This window comes from Saimiri boliviensis, chromosome 17 (assembly GCF_048565385.1).
Source record: "Saimiri boliviensis isolate mSaiBol1 chromosome 17, mSaiBol1.pri, whole genome shotgun sequence".
Lineage (NCBI taxonomy): Eukaryota > Metazoa > Chordata > Mammalia > Primates > Cebidae > Saimiri > Saimiri boliviensis.
This window is the reverse complement of record NC_133465.1, coordinates 17,714,913-17,733,756: the sequence shown is the minus strand read 5'-3', so window position 1 is coordinate 17,733,756 and position 18,844 is coordinate 17,714,913. Positions and strand designations below refer to the sequence as shown.

Sequence of the window (18,844 nt, the reverse complement as noted above, 5' to 3'; positions counted from 1 at the left end):
AGTCCTTAAATTCTTTCTGGAATAAAGCAAGGTTGATCAGTATTTCTCAAGGATTGCATGGCAGGGAGTAGCTATTGCTCAGCGAACTTGGTATGGTTACGTGCATCCTGAAAGCATCTGTGCCTATTTCTAGACAGCCTCAGACCACTTTCTTCTGGGTCCTGGACCCTAGAATCTGCAGCCGAGCCAAGCAAGCTCTTGGGTCCCTCTGAAGTCTTATATTTAGCAAAGCCCCATGAGAATTCTTTTCTGGGGGAGAAGTCAAGATGACGCATCAGAGGAAACCTGCATCAGAGAAAACCACAGCAGAAGCAGCCCACCTAGAGAAACACTGCAAACAGGAAAACTGACAACTCGCCTGAGAAATCACAGCCTTTGTGCAAGAGATGAAGCCGAACTGGTAACAGATCAAAGTGAATTCAGGGATCAGACTCTACTAGGGAGAGGAGCAGAGGCTGAGATCCTGCTGCCAGTGTGACCTCGCACAGAGTGGCCCAGCAGAGGCTGTGCAGAGACGGCCGCAGAGCCAGGGCCCAGCCCTGTGGAGCCCCAGGACACATGTGGTCCCGAGTGAAGCCGTGCCTGGTGCTCTGAACAGCTGGAATCAATCTGTAGGTTTCTCTTTTTCACAGAGCGTGGCTGTCCTTAGGCCTAGAGGCTCTCCTTAGGTCTGCACATGCTCTCTGCGCAGGGCAGGCCTCCCTGAGCTCTGCAGCAGGACCTCCTGTCCCAGGATAGTCGTGCTCTTGAACAGTTAGCTTCTATCATTAGGAAGTGCCCACTTGAGCTCTTGTTTATTGGAAACTGTGTTCTATACCTCTTTCGGGGTTTCTGCAACTAATTTGGCAGAGTAGCTTAGTGGTCCACTTGGTTTCAGACTCCAGCTCCACCATGTGCAGTTGTGTTCTCTGGCAAGTCGTACGCCTCCTCCGTATCTGTCAGTGGGGGAAGAGTGCCTGTCTCAGAGTTGTGAGAAATAAGTTAACGAACATAATTTTTTTTGCCCAGCATCTGGCACATGGAAGGGCTCAGCAATGCCGTAGCTGTTGTAGTGGCCATCACTGGCTCTTCACTGCTTTTGTTTTGTTTTGGGAGGGGGTGGAGAACAATTTGTTCCAAGGCGGGCGCAAGGCCTGCCTTCCAGGCTCTGTTGAACCACGTGCACTCCGGCTGGAGCTTCTGAAAGGATGCAGTTCTTGCATAGAAGTTGATACCTCCAGCTTGCCCCCCAGGCAGGCCGGCCTCAGACATCTGTGTTGCCCTTTTAAGTCAATTCGGCTGTTTAAGTGGAATGTTCGTGTCAGTCGAATCATTGTTAATTCATTAGATCTTCATACCAACCCTTACTTGCCTCCTTTTACAAAACAAAAAAGCAAACTTGGTTTCCCCAAGGAAAAACCCCACAGCTGGATCACGGTGGGAGCAGGAGGCCAGGCATGGAGGACTGGAGGCAGGAGGACCCAGCTCCCCACGGGAGCCCCACACTGTCTCACTCTTAGAAAGAAAGCCCAGAGGCTCGCTCCTTGTCTTTCTAATGCATTCTTTCTGATGTACAGGAAGAAGGGAAGGAAGGAAGAGCTTTTGCCGTTTGGTGCTCCAGTGTCTCCTGCTGGACCCGTATTCTGCCTAGTGGAAGGCAGCAAAATTTCGAGAAACAGGTGAGGTGGAGCGGCTTGGTTGCAACCCCATGGGGCCTGGAGTTGGAGCTCAAGAGCAGTGGATTTCAGAGGCCACCCTGAAACTCCCAGGAAAAAGGACTTCAGAGACTTCAAGGTATTTTCCCACCTACACCTCCCAAGTAACTGGGATTACAGGTGTGCACCACCACGCCTGGCTAAGTTCATCTGTGTTTTTAGTAGAGACAGGGTTTCACCGTGTTGGCGACGCTGATCTCAAACTTCTTGCCTCAGGTGATCTGCCCACCTCGGCCTCCCAAAGTGCTGGAATTACAGGCATGAGCTATTGTGCCCAGCCTAATTATGTAATTTTTAACAAACAAGGTCTTTTAAGTATAGGAAAACTAAAGACTGGGAAAGATTTGCAGTAACTTCAACAGGTGAAGCGAGGTTAAAGTGGGGGAAAATGTTAGGAGAAAATCCGGAAATTCCTTTTGCTCCTGACAGCCCCACCCACCAATGGTGAGCAGCAGAGGGGGCCTGTAAGGTAGTGAGTTTGAGAGGCCCTGGTGTCCTGTGGGGCCTTGCCACATGCCCGGACTTGCCTCCTGTGTACATTGACACTGGCCTGGGTGAGACACCTAGCTCCTTGGGCTTCCCGGTTCTTGTCTGTAAAGCAGAGATAGAAACAGAACATGCTTCTCGGGTTTCCTGTGAGAGTTAAATGCCATGGAAAGTGTACATGTCCGTTCCTGCCTGAGGCTGGTGTGTCCCGCAGCAGGGCGGGCAGAGCGAGGCTGAAAGGCCTCGGACCCTGTTCTATAGTTTCTCCTTGTGGGGCGGTCACATGCTGCTTCCTCTGTCACGTCTGTATTTTGGAGACGTAAACCCTCCTTTCCACGGAAGGTGTGCTAAAATAACATTTCATAGAAAAGCTGATCTCAAGAATATATTGTTAATAACAAAGGAGCCAGCAGTGTGTCGTATTCAAAACAGACGTGAAAACAGCTCTGTTTCAGAAACAGGATGTTTATTACAAAAGTAACTTGTGGAAAATAAGTAGCTTATTGGTTAAGGTCACAGTTTCCTTTTACGTGGTCATAGAAACATTATACGGGTTGTTACAGAGGGAGTCTGGGGCAGGATAGTCCAAGATACCAGTTGTGTGGACCAGGGGGTTGGCAAGCTTTTTCTGTACAGAAAAATACAAATATTTTAGGTTTCGACGACCATATGGTCTCTGTCACAACTGCAGGAGTCCCACCTTAAACTTAAGTGCGACTTAAAACTTAGGATTGTTTTTTCTGGAATTTTTCATTTTGTTCTTTTATTTTCATGAGGTTATACTCCAAGACCCCCCAGTGGATGTCTGAAATCTTGGAAAGTGCCAAAGCATATATGCATGCTGTTTTTCCCCTAGACAATCACATAGTATGGCGTGGATCACATATGTGACATGGTCATGCCAGACAAAGGGAATGATTTGTGTCCCAGGTGGGATCGCAGGAGACTACATCACACTGCTCAGAATGATGTGCAACTAAAACTTAGGAATTCTCTATTTCTGGAACTTTCTTTTCTCTCTCTCTCTTTTTTTTTTTTTTTTTGAGACAGAGTCTGTCACCCAGGCTGAAGTACAGTGGCTCAATCTTGACTCACTGCAACCTCCGCGTCACGGGTTCAAGCAATTCTCCGGCCTCAGCTTCCCCAGTAGCTGGGATTACAGGCCTTGTACCACCACGCCCAGCTAATTTTTGTATTTTTGGTAGAGATGAGGTTTTGCCATATTGGCCAGGCTGGTCTTGAACTCCTGACCTCAGGTGATCCGCCTGCCTTGGCCTCCCAAAGTGCTGGGATTACAATTATAAGCCACTGCGTCCGGCTTTAAACAGAATTTAATAAACTGTTACTGTTAGTTTAGGGCATGCAAATTTGTCTCCATTGGCAGCTTTGGAACATTTTTGGAGAATAGTTTTGTTTTTCTGCTTCTTTGAGAAATGAGGTGTTTATTATTTTTATTTTTTTTTAAAGACGGGGTTTCACCATGTTGGTCAGGCTGGTTTTGAACTCCTGACCTCAGGTGTTCCGCCCGCCTTGGCCTCCAAAGTGCTTGGATTACAGGCATGAGCCACCACGCCTGGCCGCGGTGTTTTACTTTTAATCTTGCTGTGTGTTATTTGGACAGATCACCTTCCCATCCTCAATTTTTCCATCCTTTAGGTAAGATAAAAGGACTATTACCTTCTAATCCTGTGTGTATGGGGAAAATCCTCTTTGCATAGTGCCTGGCGTTTAGCACGTGCTCAATAAATGGTGGCTGTAAGCAAAGCAAGGCTCACCCTACCTGTTCCTAGAAACAGCTGCCTGGAGTTGTGAAGTGCTAACATTAGCATCCATTCCTTGACAGTTGCAGGGAGCCGGACCTCGGGCCGTTGCCCTGTCTCTCAGCAGGGCTACATGGGCATAGTGATTTTTGCAAAACCAAGTTCTGGTTCCTTGCTGTGGAGCTGATAAAGAACCATGGGGCCGATCCTCTAAAAGGATTTTACGTCTGTCCTCTATGTTTTTAAAATACCAAATGTATATTCTAGCCCTTGCCTGTCTGAATTGAAATGATCTCTTTCCAGGTCATGTGCCTCTGGACCCCCACAGCCATGCACTGTCAGGCCCCGCCCCTGGGACTCATGTCCCCACCTCAGTGCCTTCTCTGCCCATGGAAAAGGGGCTTAGGTCAGGCCCCACACATCTGTCCAGCCCCATCTGTCTCCATAACCAGCCCCATTCCCGGTGGTGCCCCGTGGGCTGAGCCAGACCAGGGTCCTGCCCTCAACTGACAGAGGGCGCCCACCCCCAGGCAGTGAGGCTTCTCTTGCTGCTCCCTGAGAAGATAGTGTCTTGCATGGGGAAGGGAGAAGGGACAGGGGGTGACTTCTTCCCAGGAGGTTGCCATCAGGGACCCCTTTGAGAGTCTGAGGAAAACCTCAGAAAAGACACAAGCAGAGACAATATGGGAGCTGCTCCCTTGGTGCCCTGTTGTCACTGGATGATGGGGACCCCCAGCTCCCTGGAAGCCCATCTCCCTTTTTTTTTTTTTTTTTTTTTGAGACGGAGTTTCGCTCTTGTTACCCAGGCTGGAGTGCAATGGCGCGATCTCGGCTCACCGCAACCTCCGCCTCCTGGGTTCAGGCAATTCTCCTGCCTCAGCCTCCTAAGTAGCTGGGATTACAGGCATGGGCCACCATGCCCAGCTAATTTTTTGTATTTTTAGTAGAGACGGGGTTTCACCATGTTGACCAGGTTGGTCTCGATCTCTCGACCTTGTGATCCACCCGCCTCGGCCTCCCAAAGTGCTGGGATTACAGGCTTGAGCCACCGCGCCCCGCCCCATCTCCCTTTTTATAGGAAGCAGTGAGGTGAGTCCTCAAGTCCCCTTTCCCCAAGGAAACTCTACTATCTTGCCCCAAATATTCCTTCATCCTCTCTTGGAGCTGGTCAGATCCACCCTTGCCTTGAGAGGAGGCTGGGGAGCGAGCTTGCCCCGAAGGAGACTTGGACCTGCAGAACTCAGGGCCGTCCCCGGAAGGGAAGGGCCGCCCTCGCCGCGTGTCCCTCCTGGGGCCTGCCTCTTCTTGGCAGGCCGAGGGTGCCCCCATGTGGAGGACTGCTCTAGATGGGCTTTAGTAGGTAAGAAAGGTAAGGCCTCGGGCCGATGGATACATAGAAGAAAAGAATTCCAAGTTTGCTCAGTACTGGATTTAGAGGTGAAGGCCTGAGGCTTAGAAGCCTGGCTGGGCTCGGTGGCTCACGCCTGTAATCCCAGCACTGTGGGAGGCTGAGGCGGGTGGATCACCTGAGGTCAGGAGTTTGAGACCAGCCTGGCCAACATGGTGAAACCTCATCTCTACTAAAAATACAAAAATCAGCTGGGCGTGGTGGCGTGTGCCTGTAACCCCAGCTACTCGGGAGGCTGAGGCAGGAGAATCGCTTGAACCCGGGAGGCAGAGGTTGCATTAAGCTGAGATTGGGCCGCTGCACTCCAGCCTGGGTAACAAGAGCGAAACTCCGTCTCAAAAAAAAAAAAAAAAAAAAAAAAAAAAATGGCCTGCTGCTAGGAGAAGGCTACAGGGCTGTGGTGTGGCATAGGGTCTAGGGTAGGAGTTCCCTCCCCTGCTTGTTTCCTATGCCAGACAAATGGACACATTACGAGAAATTGTGATGTTTGGCTTAAATCGGCATTCATGCCCTCGAAGCTGTTTGTGCGGCACCTGCTGTGAGTTGGTGCTGCGCTAGGACACAGCAGAGAACACGAGGGTGTGGCCTGCCCTCCTGGGGCACACACTGTAGACAGGACATTGATAAAGACACGTGACTCCTGCAATAGGACTACTCTTGTTCCATTTAAAAAAACAAAAACCACATGACAGTTGTGAGTAATGCCACAGAAGAGAGGTGAGTGATATTGTTACTCGGACTTGTGGTAGGAGAACCGGACCAGCCAAGGAGGTCAGGACAGGAGGGAGCATGAAGCTGGCAGAGAGGGGCGGGTTGTGAGGGAGGGGCCTGCATGTGCAAGGCCAGCAGGTTTGCTTTCTGCAGAGCAGTCATCACTTTCAGAAATCATCTTGTGTTTTTTTTTTTTTTTTTTTGAGACAGAGTCTCATTTTGTCTCCAGGCGCTAGGCTGGAGTGCAGTGGCACAATCTCAGCTCACTGCAACCTCCGCCTCCCGGGTTCAAGCAATTCTTCTGCCTCAGCCTCCCAAGTAGCTGGGACTACAGGCGCACGCCACTACGCCCAGCTAATTTTTGTATTTTCATTAGAGACGGGGTTTCACCATGTTGGCCAGGATGATCTCGATCTCTTGACCTCATGATCCGCCCGCCTCGGCCTCCCAAAGTGCTGGGATTACAGGCTTGTGTGTATTTTTATTTGTTTATTATTCTTATCAGCTCACTAAAACGTCAGCTTTCTACAGCCAGAAACTGTACTGTCTCATTGTGTCCCTAGCTCCTAGGACAGTACCTGGGGGTAGTAGGTCCTCAACATCTGTTTGATGTTTGTGGAAAATAATAATCATGGCTCACAAACACGGCATGTCTGCCCTGTGCCACTCACAGTTCTAAGCATTTTTTTTTTTTTTTTGAGACAGAGTTTTGCTCTTGTTACCCAGGCTGGAGTGCAATGGCGCGATCTCGGCTCACCGCAACCTCCGCCTCCTGGGTTCAGGCAATTCTCCTGCCTCAGCCTCCTGAGTAGCTGGGATTACAGGCACACGACACCATGCCCAGCTAATTTTTTTGTATTTTTGGTAGAGACGGGGTTTCACCATGTTGACCAGGATGGTCTTGATCTCTTGACCTCGTGATCCACCCGCCTCGGCCTCCCAAAGTGCTGGGATTACAGGTTTGAGCCACCGCACCCGGCCAGTTCTAAGCATTTTATGTGAACCCACATTCTGCCCATGAGGAAACGGAAGGTACTTGCTTAATTTCTCATAGGTGGTGGGTGCCTGAGCCACGATTCTAACTCAGGCAGGCTTCCTGCAGAGCTCATGTTCTCACAGTCCATCTCCAGGTGTAAATGAAGCAGAGAGATCTGCTTAGGTGCAGCTGTAAGCATGTCTGTGTCCATGTGAGCAAGTCTGGGACTTCAACCCATGACAGAACACAGGCTGTCAGCACAGTCACTGTGTGGCTGCAGGTCAGAGTCTGGGTGGGAAGAGGGAGGGGGAGAGGGATGTTGAGGAGCTTGCAGCCTCTTTTTTTTTTTTTTTTTTTTTGAGACAGAGTCTGGCTCAGTGGCCCAGGCTGGAGTGCAGTGGCAGGATCTCAGCTCACTGCAACCTTTGCCTCCTGGGTTCAAGCGATTCTCCTGCCTCAGCTTCCCCAGTAGCTGGGATTACAGGCATGCACCACCATGCCCGGCTAATTTTTTTTGCATTTTTAGTAGAGATGGGGTTTTACCATGTTGGCCGGGCTGGTCTTCAATTCCTGACCTCAAGTGATCCATCTGCCTCGGCCTCCCAAAGTGCTGGAGTTACAGGTGTGAATCGCTGTACCTGGCCTTGCCTCCATTTTTAAGCAGGGGATGTGGACTCATCAGATTGGCAGGTTGCAGAAAAGATTAGAGGGGCACAAATGGATGCAGGGAGACCAGATGAAACTTACATGAGAATGATGAATGGTTTTAACAGGCGAGTAGGAGCTAAAATGCCTTGGAGATTCATAGGATGTGAGGATCTATCAGTGTTCTCAGTTGCTAGAAAGTGTATGAGTTAATTTTTGCTGTATGACAAACCACTCCAAAACTTCATGGCTTAAAATACTAAACATGTATTATTTCTCATCATGCTTTTGGGCCACTTAGGCGGTTCTGGTCTGAGTCAACATGGCTGGTGCTCAGCGGTCTAAGACCGCTTCCCTTGGGTTTGCAGACTTGCACGATGTTAAGCTTGGGCATCGAAGTTGACAGCCTCCTGCCTGCCACCCTCTGGCAGCCAGCTCAGCCTTGTTTACGTGATGGTATCCCGTGGCAGTGAGAGAGCAGGTCCCAGGACACAGCACCAGCGCCCTACATGTCTCTGTGTGCCTAATAGTTGCTAATGTCCCATGGCCAGAAGCAAACCCCATGGCCAAGTCTAGAATCCGGAGGTGGGGTTTGTGGCAGAGACACGTTGTAAAGCCGTGTGCTCGCCAGCATGGGAGGAGTTCCTACGGCCATTCGTGTAGCTTACCGCAAACGGGAACGTAGGAACAACTCTGATTTAAGCAGAAAATAACTCATTATATTTTTATAGGCTATTTGTAAAATTTTGGGGGAGGGCTGGAGAACTCGGGGAAAAAGATCAGAAACGAAGCTGCAGAAGTGGAGTAGGCAGAGGACGTCACTGCATTGCTGGCGCTGTGTCCGCTGCCTCTCGGGGAATTTGATCTTGTGGCAACCACTACTGCTGTCAGAGAGAAAACCCCTGGGGTCCCCACGTCCGGTGTCAGCCTGTTGGATTGGTGAAGCTGGATCACATGCTAAGAGACCCTGTCTGCAAGGGGGGCAGTGCTTCCAGCAGTGTGCCTGGCATAGCCTTTGTGTAGAGAGGAGAGGTTGGGGGAAACAGACATAGGCACGTGGGCAGTGGTGCACTGTTTGCTGATTGATCTGGGGCTTGGGAGAAGCAAGACCGGAAAACTGGAGCAGAGGAGATCTGAAGAGACTGGTGATAACCCAGGCCGTGAGCAGACAGTACTGTATTCTGTGTCACCCCCACCAGAGGGCGCACAGGACAAACCAGGTGGACGGGATTTGTCCAGTGAAGGTCTGCCAGCCTCTGTCCTTGGCCACCCTGGCGCTTGCACCGTGAGCCCATGATAAGCCTGCCGTGGCGATGGGGCTGCAGGCTCTCCGTGGGCCCAGCAGGCTGATTTTGCTAAAGCCCAACCTGCCAGCAGCAGAGAGCAGTGCTGAGTCCTCCGTGTGCACCGCTGCCAGGGAGACCAGCCAGACCACTGCTCAGGCACCCCGGGAAACAGCCAGGACCTGACTCAGTTTTGCTGGTGCCCTGGCTCTCCCTCCCTGGCCCTGCTTTCGAGGAGTGCTACGTGAGGCTGCCTCGAGTGTCTCTCTCCGACGGAGGGCTGAGGCTGCTAGCACCCCTCTTTGCTGGCACCTTTGGGAGAGCTTCTCTATGTATCTTCTGAAGCTTAGGGGACATGCTAAGTGGGTGTCTGCTGCCTGAAAAATCAAATGGCCAAGAGTTTACTTCTGGCCAGCTGCTCTCACTTTGTAGATCAGAGGATGTGCGGCAGTGCCGAGGGGACGGTGTGGGCAGGGGACCTGTCGGGGAGAGCTGGGGGTCCTGCCCAATGTGGCTGCTCCAGGGCTTGGGGTAAGGGGCCTTGGTAGGAAGCTGCGGGGTGTCTGTGAGAGGCCAAGGGCAGCCGAGGAACACGAGCCATCTGCAGAGATGGTGTCTCCTCCATCAAAGGGAGACCGGGGAAGTGGTCTTGGGGACAAGAGGGTGTGGGAGGCTGTCGAAAGCTGATGTGCGAGCGAGCAAGCCTCGGACCTCAGAGAAAACCATCTGAGACTTGTGCAGGCAGGAAAGCTTTTGGTCCTGGTTCCTTTGCCTGCCTTCTGTCTGTGATCTTGGTGGAGCCAGGGCTCACCGAGGCCGAGGAGGAGGCGCAAGGTGGGGAGCTGAGAAGCCTGCAGGGCCTCCTGCCCACCCACGGCACCTGCAGCTGCAGCGGCCCGCTGGGTGAGGCACCCGGAAGAGGCTCCGGGGATTACCCCAAAGGGCTTTTTTTTTTTTTTTTGAGACGGAGTCTCACTCCTGTCACCCAGGCTTCGGTGCATGGGCACAGTCTCGGCTCACTGCAACCTCCACCTCCCGTGTTTAAGTGATTCTCCTGCCTCAGCTTCCTGAGCAGCTCGGACTACAGGCGTGTGCCACCATGCCCAGCTAATTTTCTTATATTTTTAATAGAAATGGGGTTTCACCATGTTGGCCAGCTGGTTTCAAAACTCCTGACCTCAGGTGATCCACCCGCCTCAGCCTCCCAAAGTGCTGTGGTTTCAGGTGTGAGCCACCGCGCCCGGCCCCAACAGGCATTCTTTTCTAAACTGACTCAAATCCTGTTGTTATTCATGATCAGAGAGGGACTGGGGACATCATGGACTTGCCCCAGCTCTCGTCCCAAGGAAGAATTAGCTCCAGAGGCCAGCAGGGAGGAAAGAAGAGAGTTGTTTTTCTGACAGCAAATCCTGAGACCTGCCGACTCACTGTGGTGATTAAATTACCTCCATGAAAATGAGTGTTGTGAGGACGTGGAGAAGTTGGAACCCCTGTGCATTGCGGTGGGAATGGAAAATGGCGCAGCCGCTGTGGAGGGCGGTCTGGCAGTCCCTCAGAAAGTGACACATGGGTGGCCACACGATCCAGCAATGATGCTTCTGATTATACACCCAAAAGAAGCGAAAGAGCGTCTGGAGGAAGTATTCCTGCCCCCAGGTTGGTTGTAGCGTGATTTGCAGCAGCCGAAAGAAAGCCACCGAAGTGTCCACGGGCTGATGCGTGGATGAGCAGGATGAGGCGTAGACAGACGGTGCCTGTTATTCAGCTTAAAAAGGAAGGAAATCCTGATGAGCCACAAAGTGGGATGTGCCTCGAGGGTGTTGCTGAGTGAAATAAGCCGGACGCAGAGGGACACACTGTGTATGATTCCACTTACATGAGGCACTGAGTCAGATTCACAGAGGGAGGAGAAGGGTGGTTTCCAGAGGCTCTGCGGGGTTTGTTTAATGGACACTGGGTTTCAGTTTGGGGAAGATGGAAAAGTCCCTGGAGACGGATGGAGGTGGTGGCTGCACACCATGGGAATGGGCCTAACACCGCTGAGCTCTCCGCTTGAAAATGGTTAAAATGGTGAATTTATTTTATGTATTTTTACTACAAATGAAATGAAAAAAAAAAAAAAATAGGTATACCTGGAAAAAGAGGGCCCTTGTTTGCCAGCGTTTGTCTCTAGTTCCAGCTCTGGTCCTGCTGGTCGCAGACAGGCACCATCAGTTACGAGAGCACCTTTCTCATGACCGGGGCTGTCAGCATCAAGCTCGTCACTCACAGTGGGTCCTTGACAGTGCGAGTGGAGGCACGTGGAAGGAAAGGTCTGTGCGGATGAGATCAGAAGCCGACGGCCTGGGGCTGAGCACTGCAGGGGCGGGCGAGCCGGGCACGGCCGGCTTCCTGGAGGGAGAGGGAGAGAGGAGGGGCCTCGGGCCACTGTGTGAGCTGGGATTTGTGAGAAGAGCACTGCCCTGCGGCCTGGATGCAGGGGTGGGTGGGGGGTGTTGCAGGAGCCCACTCCACCCCAGGTCTTGAAGCATGAGGGGCCTGGAGGAAGGCAGTGCCCGTGGGAAGGAGGGCCACAGGGAAGCCGTCCTGGTCCTTTGGGCAAACAGATTTGGGGTTCAGGCAGGGAGGAGGAGGACTGTGCTTTCCAGAGGGCCCAGCAGGACTGAGAGGTGGGGTGGAGGGCAGGGCAGCCAAGGAGCGGGGTGCAGGGAAATCTGGCAATGATGGGAAGCAGGGAGGAAGGCATCATCAGGCCACATGTTGAGATGCTCGTTTTTGGTGGCAAGCAGGCCTGGGGGCCAGGGCTGTGGGTGTGTGGGTGTGAGTCTGTGGCCTGCGCTCACTGAGCCCAGGCATGGGAGCCCATGGACACTCCCTGTCTCCTTCCTGATTCTCCTCCAGCAGGCAGGAGGAATGAGGCAGATGTGCAGAGACAAGCAGAGGGTGGGGAGGGCAGAGGGGGAGGAAGGGAGACGGACACACCCTCACGCCGGGCCCCAGGCCCCGAGCTCGCTCCTACACCTGCACAGAAGCAGGGGGCATGGCTCCTCCCCGCAGGCCAGCGCCTTCTCTTTGTGCTTGTCATTTGCAGGAGAGGTCAATTAACACCAGTCCACCTGAACTTTACTCTGTGCTCCCTACTGCCGCGGGGAACAGAGTCCAAGCACCGCCACCCTGCACTCAGGGCCACCCAGCTCCGCCCCCCGCCCCCCACACTCTCTCAGGGCTCCGTGAACAGACCTGGTCAGGCCTCGGCTTTGTGCCTGCTCTTCCCTTGAGACACCCGGCTGCCCAGCACCCAGAGCCCCCTCCACATCCCCACCCCTCAAAGCTTCCTGGCCCCCCACAGCTCCGGGCTTGACGTTTGACTTCTCCAGCCCTCTGTGGAGCTTGGGGGCCCCTTGCCCAGTTCCCTGTCTTTAGGCTTCTCCCACTCCGCTGGAAGCTCGCTGAGAACTGGCTCTGGGTTTTCTCTGCTAGGGCTGGGCACAGAACAGGAGCCCAGGAACTATTTGGGGCCTTGAATGATGTGCTTGGCGTCCTTCTGCTTTGGGGCCACTTCTCTCTCAATGTTCCAAGTGGACAGAAGGGAGCCCAGAGACACCAACCCCCCCGACCCATGGAAGAGGCCTCTGCCAACCTGCTCTTCCTCCTTACCGCAGGCGCCCCTCCCCTTCCTCCTTTTCACATTTCTAGAACTTTAATTCCTTGCAGAAGCCTTTTAAAATAAAAATAAGGCCGGGTTCACACCTGTAATCCCAGCACTTTGGGAGGCCGAGATGGGCAGATCACCTGAGGTTGGGAGTTCGAGACCAGCTTGACCAACATGGAGAAACTAAAAATACAAAAATTAGCCAGGCATGGTGGCGCATGACTGTAATCCCAGATACTTGGGAGGCTGAGGCAGGAGAATCCCTTGAACCTGAAAAGTGGAGGTTGCGGTGAGCCAAGATTGCGACATTGCACTCCAGCCTGAGCAACAAGCGCGAAACTCCATCTCAAAAGAAAAGTAAAATAAAATAAAATAAGCAAGAGAACAAACCCCCCATAAACCCAGAGACCGGATTCACATTTCCGTTCATCTTACCCAGAAATTTCCCCCATGCTCACAAAATCTTTTATAAAATGGAATCACAGAAAATGCAGTATTTTAAAACCTGCTTTTCTGATGTCTCAGTCATTGTGTGCATCTGTCCTTGTCAAGGGTCCCAAGGCTTTTGTCACGTGGCTGCACCTTCGTTCATTTAACGGATCCCGTCCTGTCGGGCCTGCAGGCCGCTGCACTTCCATGCTGATCGTAAGTGATGCCGCTGCGAGGCTGCCAGCACCTGACTAGGCGTCCACTCCCTTCCTCAGACCCGTCTGGTCACTTTCTAGAGGGCTCACAACACTGAAGCTGCTGGCCAACAGCCCCCCCCCCCCCGGGTGCCTGCATCCATCCGCCCCTCTGGGCTTGGTTTACTTGACTGCACAGCAGCCTTCAAGCCTGCTGCCCTCTGGCCTCAGGAAACTCTCCTCTGCTCCTGTGATTCTGTTTCTTCTTGCAGCTCTCGGCCACCCTCTCCGGCCCACTTCTCAGTGTAGACCATGTCTACACTCACTCTGGGGCTCTGACCCAGTGTACACCGTGACAGCTGCCTGCAAATGCCGATACTTGGATGTCTTCTTCCAGACATCTTGAAATCAGCAATTTTCCTTTTTTAAAAAATGACATGTTTCAGGCATACGAAAATGTATAAAATATATTTAATAGGCCAGGCGTGGTGGCTCACGCCTGTAATCTCAGCCCTTTGGGAGGCTGAGGTGGGTGGATCACCTGAGGTTGGGAGTTTGTGACCAGCCTGACCAACATGGAGAAACCCAGTCTCTACTCAAAAATATACAAAATTAGCCAGGCATGGTGGCAGGCACCTGTAATCCTAGCTACTTGGGAGGCTGAGGCAGGAAAATCGCTGGAACCCGAGAGGCGGAGGTTGCGGTGAGCCGAGATCGCACTGTTGTACTCCAGCCTGGTCAACAAGAGTGAAATTCCATCTCAAACCCTCTGTGCACCCCCAACCAATGTGTTCCTCCCTGCCCCGAGGTTACTGCTGCCCTGAATCTGGCTCTCTTGCCTCCATGCTTGTCTTTTGGAGAGTCCAGCCTCCCAGGCTGGAGCTGGTTTATACCTGGACACCTGCTGGGTCCACTTCCCTGACCCAGGAGGCCCCTTCCAGGTGTGGCTTCTCTCAGAGGCACACCCACTGTGCCACTCTGGTCCTCTTCCCAGCTCCCCTGTGAGCCCCTGCAGGGCTTTTCATAGCCACCTCTGCACTTCCGGCCAGGCGGGAGCCCCCAGGGTGAGCTGTGGTCCCCTTTTGTCACCATGACAACTCCAGCACCTGCACCTGGCAGAGCTCAGTAAATTGTTGTTGGATTCGCTGTATTACTGGGTCAATGTGAATGGAGTTAAAATCATTTCCTTTTATTGTGGTAAAATATATGTAACATTAAATGTACCATTTTAGGCATGCGGTTCGGTGGCATTAAGTACACTCACACTGCTGTGCACCGCACCATCTTCTAGCTCCAGGACTCTCTCATCTTTTTTTTTTTTTTGAGATGGGGTTTTGCTTTTGTTGCCCAGGCTGGAGGGCAATGGCGTGATCTTGGCTCACTGCAACCTCCGCCTCCCGGGTTCAAGCGATTCTCTTGCATCAGCCTCCTGAGTAGCTGGGATTACAGGCATGCACCACTACGCCTGGCTAATTTTGTATTTTTAGTAGAGACGGGGTTTCTCCATGTTGATCAGGCTGGTCTTGAACTCCTGACCTCAAGCGATTCGCCACCTTGGTCTCCCAAAGTACTGGGATTACAGGCGTGAGCCACTGCGCCCGGCCAGGACACTTTCATCTTCCCCACACTGAAACTCTGTCCCCGTTCAACACTCACTCCCCATGCCCCTCGCCTCAGCTCCAGACAACCACCATTGTAACCATTCTGCTTTCTGTCTGTACATTTCACTATTCAAGTACCTCATGTAAGTGGAATCACACAGGATTGCTCCTTTGGTGACCAGCGTATTTCACTCAAGATTCATCCATGTTGTAGCACATGTTGGGATTTCCTATTTTTTTTTTTTTTTTTTTTTTTTGAGATGGAGTCTTGCTCTGTTGTCCAGGCTGGAGTGCAGTGGCACAATCCCAGCTCACCGCAACCTCCTCCTCGCAGGTTCAAGTGATTCTCCTGCCCCAGCTCTCAAGGAGCTGGAATTACAGGCATGTGTCACCACGCCCAGCTAATTTTGTATTTTTAGTAGAGACGGGGTTTCACCATGTTGGCCAGGCTGGTCTTGAACTCCTGACCTCAGGTGATCTGCCTGCTTCGGCCTCCCAAAGTGCTGGGATTATAGGCGTGAGCCACTGAGTTCAACCTCCTTCCTTTTTTTTAGGGTCTTGCTCTGTTGCCCACCACTGGAGTGCAGTGGTGCGATCACAGCTCACTGCAGCCTCAAACTCCTGGGTTCAAGCAACCCTGGTGGCATGTGCCACTATGCCTGGCCAATTTTCTTTTTTATAGAGATGGGGTCTCACTATGTTGCCTAGGCTGGTCTTGAGCTCCCGGTCTTAAGTGATCCTCCACCTTATTCTTTTGAATAGCTGGGATGAGAGGCATGAGCCATAGTGCCTGGCGCTTCTTCCTTTTTAAGGGTGAATAATATTCCATTGCATGTGAATTGTGTGGATGGTTTTGGATGGGTCTGGGGGCCCTTTGGTTGTCTCAGTGATCATGGGGTGGATGGACACAGCTGGAATAGAGCGTGCTCCAGTCTGGGGGTACAGGGGGACTCACCCGCTCTCCACCCATAACCAGGAGTTCCAAGGCCTGAAATGCCATCATCTTGGCCTCTGTGCTTCCTTCGTGTGCTCTGGGCCCTTTCCCCCTTGGAGACCTCTCCCCAGGGTGAGGGAGCAGAGCCAGTTCTTCATGTCTTTGAGCATCTCTGCCGTGTAAACAGAAAGCATCGCACTGGAGAGCTGGTGAGGGTTGAAGGAATCATGAGCCTAAGGGGAGAGAAGTGGGACCTTTTCCCTTCCTTCCCTGGAGCCTCCCTCACACATGGATGTGCTCCCGCCACTCCATGCTGGCTGTGGGGCTCCAAGGGACTCCCTGATGGAGATGGGGGTGTCTGCAAAGAAAGGGGTGGCATTTCCTTGCCAGTGGGATGTCTTTTCGTACAAGGGACTAGCTGAGCCACCCTCTGTGTCATTTGAACTGGTTGATCAAGAGAAAAGAGGGCGGGCGGGGTGGCTCACGCCTGTAATCCCAGCACTTTGGGAGGCCGAGGCGGGCAGATCACGAGGTCAAGAGATCAAGAACATCCTGGCCAACATGGTGAAACCCCGTCTCTACTAAAAAATACAAAAATTAGCTGGGCATGGTGGTGCATGCCTGTAGTCCCAGCTACTCAGGGCTGAGACAGGAGAATTGCTTGAACCCAAGAGGCGGAGGTTGCAGTGAGCTGAGATAGCACCACTGCACTCCAGCCTGGCACCTGGCGACAGAGCCAGACTCTGTCTAAAAATAATAATAATAATAATAAGAAGAAGAATGAGACAGAGAAGTCTGGGCAGAAAGAGGCTGAGCAGGGCACCCATAACTGCGTTTTATATGCGGAGGATGCATTTGCTCCCTCCGAGCCAGCTGCACCTCAGGAGGCTTGCTGGGCAGGCCACCTTGCTGAGACCATGGCCAGAGACCTGCTGGTGAGATGAGGAGCCCCATGGAAGGTACTTGGCAGAGGATATGGGGGCGGCAGAAATCTCCCTCCCTCTCCAGGAACCCAGTGGTGGGCGAACACCGCAGGGCTGCTGAGAGCCGCACCTCCCAGGAACACCAGTTAGGTCCGAAGGCCTTAGCTCTGGCCCATTTTTCTCCTGCCAGCCGATATTCCAGAGGGAAAGGGAGACTCGGGGTGCCCGGAGTGGGCATGATAGGAAGCCCTCGCCCCCTTCCTCAGGGCCACAGGCCCAACTCAGGCTGGGCAGAAGTGCATTCGCTAGAGTCCGTTTACTAAATTCGGCTGGACCTGGCGTTTGCCATGGGACACCCACCAGGAAGGACGGGAGCTGCTGAGATGTCTTTTTTTGTTATTTATATATTTTTATTTGGAAATGTTTATATCAGTACAAGGATACCATTTTGGAGACACTAAATGTCATCAGTTATCATTAGTTTATTATAAAAGAGAGATGGCCGGGCGCGGTGGCTCAAGCCTGTAATCCCAGCACTTTGGGAGGCCGAGGCGGGTGGATCACCAGGTCAAGAGATCGAGACCATCCTGGTCAACATGGTGAAACCCCATCTCTACTAAAAATACTGAAAATTAGCTGGGCATGGTGGCGCGTGCCTGTCATCCCAGCTACTCGGGAGGCTGAGGCAGGAGAATTGCCTGAACCCAGGAGGCGGAGGTTGCGGTGAGCCGAGATCGCGCCATTGCACTCCAGCCTGGGTAACAAGAGCGAAACTCCGTCTCAAAAAAAAAAAAAATAAAATAAATAAATAAATAAATAAATAAATAAATAAAAGAGAGATATGGAAATTATTTACATGATGAAAGATTTCAGAACTTCAGTGGAATGGGCAGCTTCACGTTGATGCCATTTCAATAGTGACTTATTTCAGTCTATGTACTTTCCAAGAATGTCACCATCTCTAAATAGGAAATAATCCTTGTCATCTAGAACTACTTTGGTGCCTCCATATTCTGGGAGAAGAACTTTATCTCCAGCTTTCACGCTAACTGGTTGAATCTCTCCACCCTTTCCTTTAGAACCCCATCCAGCAGCGACTACTGTTGCTTGCAATACTTTTCCTTGAGATTTTTCTGGAGGCATAATGCCTCCTTTGGTTGCAGTTTCAGCAGCGCTCCTTTCAACCAATACTTGGTCAAAGAGTGGGAGAAACTTTCTAAACGCCTGTCCTGCCATGACTCCCTCAGCCTCAGCCTCGTACTCTGCTCTGGTGCACTGTGGCAAGGAGAGACCCGCGATACCGCCCTCCAGACATGTGGAAAAAAGTGCTGAGATGTCTTACAGATGGAAAAGAAGTAAGATTTCCCGCCGCGCCTTGGTTGGCGGTGATTGGGGAAAAAAGTCGTTTTGTATCCATGCTTCACTTGGGCCAAATAATAGCGTAAAACTAAAGTACAAGAGGACTCTGGACTTTTAGTTTTAAGTGGGGGCAAAATCCCCGGGACACAGAGGTGGGGAGGGCCAGGGGTGCCTATCCCAAATGCCACAGCCAGGGCCCGGGGTGGCAGAGGAGCAGAGGTGAGCCTGAAGCTCGGGTCCTGGCAATGGAGGGCAGCCCACCGAGGGAAACGTGGGAAATAGAGAAACGCACAAGTGATCGTAGAGCAGAGACAGGAGGACCCATTGATAGAAAGGCAGGAAGGAACTTACAGGCAAGCCAGGGGAAGTGAAGAAACAGCACTGCAGACAGCGGAAATAACCGAATGAAGTCAACCGCTCACTGCAGAGGCAGATGGAGAAGATAACCCAAACATTTCCATCATTATACAGAGAGAGGCTGGCAGGATGTTGCCTGAAAACAAGCCCTAGCCAGACCACCTGAGGTCAGGAGTTCGAGACCAACCTGGCCAACATGGAGAAACCCCATCTCTACTAAAAATACAAAAAAAATTAGCTGGGCGTTGTGGCGGTCACCTGTCATTCCTGCTACTTGGGAGGCTGAGGGCAAGAGAATTGCCTAAACCCGAGAGTCAGTGGTTGCAGTGAGCCGAGATTGTGTCATTGCACTCCAGCCTGGGCGACAGAGCGGGACTCTGTCTCAAAAAAAAAAAAAAAAAAAGCCCTCGACATGCAGGATTGATGGGAGGC

The 18,844-nt window shown here is 52.1% G+C and overlaps 1 pseudogene; it reads right to left on the bottom strand.

The window, feature by feature from the left end:
- Window positions 1–17,366: 17,366 nt before the first annotated feature.
- On the bottom strand, window positions 17,367–18,568 carry LOC120366874 (10 kDa heat shock protein, mitochondrial pseudogene; annotated as a pseudogene).
- Window positions 18,569–18,844: the final 276 nt, after the last annotated feature.